Below are 6470 nucleotides of genomic sequence, written 5' to 3'. Positions count from 1 at the left end.
TTTTTATACAAAGTTATATTTTTAAAAAAAAAAAAAGGAAGGAAGAAACTCTAATTTGGGTTAGAGAAAAATAAAAAAAAGTTATATTTTACGCAAATTATATAATGTCAAGAGCTAATTATATTTCATCCTTACTATTTTCAAATTACTAAAATTTCCTAAGTTTAGTGGAATCCGAATACATTTCAAAGCATCTCGATATATCGTATCTCTGTTTCAGATATAACGCATCTTGATTACCTGATACATTGCGCACATCCTCATATATCATGTAAAGTGGTGTATCCGATTGGTACGGAACGCAAAATGATGTATTCAAGAATATAAAAGAGTAAAAAGTTTTATAAATTTTTTTAAATAGTAAGAATTTCAGATAATATGATAAAATAAGTTGTGTATTTAATTTTCCAAAAAATAATAAGTGCTCTTGGGTAGGAAAAATTAAAATAAAGAATTAAAAATAAAGGGATTTTTTTTAAAAAAATAATTTGGATTTTAGGGGAAAATTAAAATAAGAAATAATAAAGTAAAAAATTTGGGTTTTAGGGAAAATTAAAAATAAGGGTAATTTTTTTATAAAAAATAATTTGAATTTTAGGGGAAAATTGAAATAATATAAAAATTGACAGCTGTGGGATTTGAACCCACGCCCTTTCGGACCAGAGCCTAAATCTGGCGCCTTAGACCACTCGGCCAAACTGTCTTTTATTGTTATGTTAATGATGTTTTTTTTTCTTAACAATCAATTATCAAAAGTCTTTTTCTGTTATGATATAATAAAAATAGGGAAAATTATATGGAATGGCAAACATTCCTAAGTAATTATATAATAGGGGTATATTTTAATTTATTTACTTTCTATAATTATAGTTTATTTTTTTTGCTATAATTAATGGGGTCCACCACCTATTATATAACCAATAGTAAAAAACCTTTTTTTTTTTAATTTTGTATATAATTTTACTAAAACAATATTATCTCTCCTATTCATATTCCACCTTTTTCTCCTACAATTAATACCTCTATCCGATTTGAATTTCAAATTGTCCAAAATTCAATTACTCCCTCCCAAAGTTGAATTCAATTTTCGTAGGTACTCCTAAATTTTAGTCGTTTTCCTTTTTTTTTTTCCTTATTCAACAATTGTATATGTATTGTGTTTCTTATGTTTTTTCATATTTTTTTGATGAAATAATCGATTGTTTGTTCTTATTAGATCTCAAATTAGTCACAGAATTAATGAATCATCTTCATATATGAGGATTATCAAAGGTATTCCATTGCATGTCAATTTTGTTGACAATTTACCATCGTTTTCAATGGGTTTAACTCAAGATTTTGGGGTTGATGTAGGGTCTATGGTAAAATCAAAACAAGTTCAACATGAACAAACAATGGAAGAATTGAGATCAAAGAAAAAATATGACCCTACGACAGTTCAAGAAGTTATTAACAATGCTAAAACTAGAGGCATTAAAATTGTACAAGGAAGAAGAAAGAGGAAAGCAGTAAACATTGATTCAGAGGAAAATGCATGTGAAGTTGATGGATCTGAAGAACATCATAATTATGACGTAGTGGCTTAAAACACAAATTTAGATACAATTTTTTTGTTACTTAGATGTCAATATACAAAAAATTATTGTTTAAGTAAATTTTGTATTCACGTAATTGTATATAGTATATTGCATGTTTAGTACACACATGTTTTAGTTATATATTTGTATATGTGTCTATGGATTTGATTACTTTATACATACTTTAAGTTATGTATAATGAATAATATACTAAGTCTTAATAGTGGTAGTAGCAGATTGTATATTAAGGCTCATTATTATTTTTGTTTTGTATATATATACAAAAAGTATTGGACTTAGTTATACAGATGGGAAAATTTCATATATGATTATAAAATGTATATTTTATTAGTTATATACAAATTATTGAAGTTAGTATATATTAAGTTTATATAAATATACAAAAATTGATCTGTCCATGACTGTTTTCAAAATTGACTGTTTTTGTATACATATATACTAAGTTTTAATAGTGGTAGTAGCGGATTGTATATTAAAGGCTCATTATTATTATTATTTTTGTATACATATATACACAAAGTAATTGAATTTAGTCATACAGATGGAAAAATTTCATATATGATTGTTAGTTGTATATTTTAGTAGTTATATACAAATTATTGAAGTTAGTATATATTAAGTTTATATATTATTGGAGTATATACAAAGTCATTTAGACAGATGTATATATTGCCATGTTTAACTACTATATTCATGTACACATATTGACCAGAATGGATAACCAAAATAGCCAATGAAGCCATTATCTATACAATTATAAAAAAAATATATATTTCAAATCATTCAAAGAGATCATATATACAATTAATACAACACTATTATACAATCAAATTACTGAATTGATTTTACACTGATATTCTTTTTAATATACAAATACTACATCAAAAAAAGTATATAATTGTATCAAAAGCAAAACACTTACTTTATGGCTATATACAATTATCACCAGCGATTACTTGTATTTGCTTACACTGATCTTCTTTATAATATACAAATACTACATCAACAAAAAGTATATAATTGTATAGTACGAAATTTCTGCTTAAAATAATCATATTTTGAAACCAGTTTTCAAAAAAATAATAATTACGACACCACAATAACGAACGCACATAAATCAAAATTTATAAATCCAATAGAACATTGTATAATTATTGCAATAATAAACATGAATTTTCATCCAATGAACACTTACCTGAATTCGATTACAAAGAAAAAATAAAAAAATTGATGAACTGCTGTTTCATAAATAGCAAAAACAAGTTTATCTTTTGTTTCAATTGCTGTATAATTCTTATTTTTTTTTGAAAAAAAAAATGAATTTGGACGTTTACCTTAAAAAAGGGACGTTTACCTTAAATTATGGCATTATCTATATTTATTGTTAGCATATTTAACGCTTCAGTTACAAACCACTTTTTAAAATAAGATTATATAAATAAAAAACAAAAGAAACCTTATATACAAAATTAAAGATACCTAAAATAACTAAACTATACCCATAAAATGTAATTAGGTAAACTATACCCATATAATGTTATTTAAAATCAAATAAGTTTGCCATATACGAAATTTTCCCTATTTTGATTCCGTAGCTAGAAATATTAAGAATTGGGTTGTAGTACTACTAAGCTAATGATAAGGGTCCACAGAGCAGCCCATATCTTTATTTATTGGGCCCAAGACCAATATTGATCTGGATCTGGCCCATTAATTTTAGGTTCATAAAGCCTTTTACAGTGGGCCGGCGATTGTCTTGTACTAGTTATCGTAGTATTGCTTTAATAATTTTTTTTTTGTATTTTGATTTCTATTGATATCTATTGTTTCTTATATTTCAAAATGTCGTATTAATTTCCCGTAATTACCATTCAAAAGTCTTTGTTATGCTTCAACTTCTGACTACACTAAATATGTTATCATTATCGTTTAGCAAAATTCACTCGTTTCGATAAAATCTTATATTATGTCAAACAAAATATGTTTAAATAATTTATCCAAATATCACCAAGCTGAGTTCTTAAAAATTCATAAATCAAAATCATTATCACACCTCAGTTAACGATAATGTTTGTCAATTGTTATTACTGGAAATAGTCAAATTCCACTAAAGAAATCATTTTAATAAAACATGTTACTATCACTTGATCATATTGTAAATAATTATAGAGTTGAAAAAAATTGTTTATTCATTTATTTTTTTTAGCTTTAGATAACAAAGTAAAAAAAACATCATGATGTAAATCTGGTATAACTAAAACATGTGACACATAAAACATTTTTATCTTATCTTAATCCAATCATTTAATTTTGACTCTTTAAATAATATGTCTCATTTTGTTACCATTTGCATTTAACAAGCAATTCAACTTTTGGTTGCTTTCATAAGTCACTTTAATAGGATTTTTTATTTGGCTATTTTTTCTTTGGATAATCTTGAAATTGCACAACATTAGTATTTACAAAATATTACTTCATTTGTCTAAATTTATATAATTTAAAAATTATCTTTCGATTCAAATTTAATAGGTATCATACTAAAGTAAAATATTAAAATTGTTTTTTGAACTATATAAAATGACGCAATTAACCTAATTCATCGTCTGTTAAAAAATGTGTAATCTCCAGAACAGAGTTAAAGCTTCATATGCGATTAGATAATTTGCAAAATTTAAGGGCAAAGTCGACCATTTATATCCCTAATACTTAAGTTTTACTTAGATTTACACAACAAAAACATATCCAATATTATTGGACTCAAATCTATATCAATGACTTTACATATATATAGCTTTAATTAGTGTTGAAAAATCAGTGCACTTTTTTGCTGGTCATTGACATTAGGGTTTGAGCTCATTGAAAAAAATTAATATAATGTTCAATAATTCCTGTGACTAGAAAAAAACAAAACATATTTTCATAATAATGTAAACTATTTAAAAACATTCAAATATATAGTTCTTATTAATCTTGTATTCATATTTCGCGTTGAAATAAGACACTAATAAAGAAATATGATTAATTATTGAATTGAATAAAATAATCCTATGAATATTTTTTACACATTATTCTTCGATTCACTTCTATTTTTATTCGAATTTGTCACATAAAATTTGCCTAATATAATTTACATCTTGTATGCGATTTGCAGGCTATTAGTCCTTTTTTTTTTTAAGTATGAGTAAATACTTTTCCCATGTAATGATTTTCCCTATTTATATTTCTTTGTTGTCTCTATCAATAAAATTTTTCTTTTAAAATTTGTCCATTTCTTTAGTGTATGTCATTCTTTTGGTTTTTTTCTAGAGAAGTATGGAGAATGACCTATATTTTGCTTGTCAATTTAATCTTAAGATTTTAATATTTTTGGGTGATGTAACGTTACAAGTGACTTTTCTACATAACACAACAATAGTAAATATAAATACAAAAAGAAGTATATAACCTTAGAGTTATCCATTGAGACTTAAAATAATGTGATTGATTTTAAATCATAGTTATCGCAATAGTGAAAATCCCTATTAGTAGGCTAACATTCAAAAATATAACTTACTTCATGTACAATAAATTTAATTTGTATTAATTATTGGGTCAATTTTTTATTGTTGCAATTATGAATATGAATCAATACTAATCACATATGGATTTTTATCTTATATACTAGGGTTTTAGGATGAGTACTAATTAATTAATAATTAATTGGTTTATGATTGATATTAATCTAATCTCTTATGGTGGACCCAATCTAATAATAGTATTTTTTCAATAAACTAAAAGAAAGAGTCTAGAAGGTTTTGATAATAAAATAAAGTAGTTTTCATGAACCTTACATCATTTTCAAGTTGTGCTAGAAACATTGGACTTTTTCTTTTTATTATAGTTCATTTTAATTGTTGTGTCCTGTTTTTCAAAAATTAATTTGATCAATTTTTAAAGTTTAATTCAATTATTTAAATAAAGAAAATAAAGTATTTAAAAACTGTATAAAAAGTATAATATTTTTATTATTTTGCGAAATCAATATGATGACATCGTAAAATATTTATTAAAATTATTATTATTTGAACTTAAAAAAAATTATGACAATTAAAAATAGACGAAGATACGTAGCAGAAAGCAACATAAACCCTATAAAAGCAGGCCTAAGGCATGAGGCTTTTAAATTATGGTGGGAATACTTTTTCTTTAATAATTAGTTACATTCTTTTTTAAATAGAATAATTAACGAGACATATATTATTTATAATAAATAGATAGCACCAAAAGCTATAAATATCAAAAGTAAGATATCATCAACTTGGCGGATTTTATTAGTTTAAATTTCAAACGGATTAAAATAATATGATGAGTTGATAAATGAGTTAACAAACATAGCATGATTCAATTCGTTTAATTTTTATTTAATTTTATTTTCTTTATTTATAATTTAGTTAAATAGATAACAATTATTCTTTATCATTAATATTTAAATAAACTAAATTGGATGAATTAAAATAGACGTTTGAATTAGGACACTATCTAAAAGTAAGCTTTTTGCTCTTTTCCTCTTACATAACAACGATGGAGGAGATAATAAGCACGACTTTCTACGCAACGATTTCTTCTTCTCTTATGATTTTTCAAGTTACAGGTACCAGTAGTTATAATAGTAAAAGGGGGTCGGACACTAATTGTGCGAGTGAAATGACCCAACTGGACCTAGTCAGCCCGAACCATTTTGCGGTTCTAGAGATAAATTATATTGATTATATTTTAATTAGCTAATTTTATCAAAATCGAAAAAAAAGCAATAATTATTTTGTGTGACAACTCCAATTTCAATTTCACAATTGATGGAGGCATGTGCAAGTGTATCACAAGTCTAGTAGTAGC

At 24.7% G+C, this 6470-nt stretch overlaps 1 non-coding gene across 1 annotated transcript; it reads right to left on the bottom strand.

Moving 5' to 3' along the window:
- Positions 1 to 623: 623 nt before the first annotated feature.
- On the bottom strand, positions 624 to 703 carry TRNAL-UAG. Its single transcript has one exon. It is a non-coding gene; the product is annotated as a tRNA-Leu (tRNA).
- Positions 704 to 6470: the final 5767 nt, after the last annotated feature.

This window comes from Solanum pennellii, chromosome 6 (assembly GCF_001406875.1).
Source record: "Solanum pennellii chromosome 6, SPENNV200".
Taxonomy (NCBI): Eukaryota; Viridiplantae; Streptophyta; class Magnoliopsida; order Solanales; family Solanaceae; genus Solanum; species Solanum pennellii.
The sequence above is the reverse complement of the archived record's forward strand: the minus strand, read 5'-3'. Positions and strand labels throughout refer to the sequence as shown.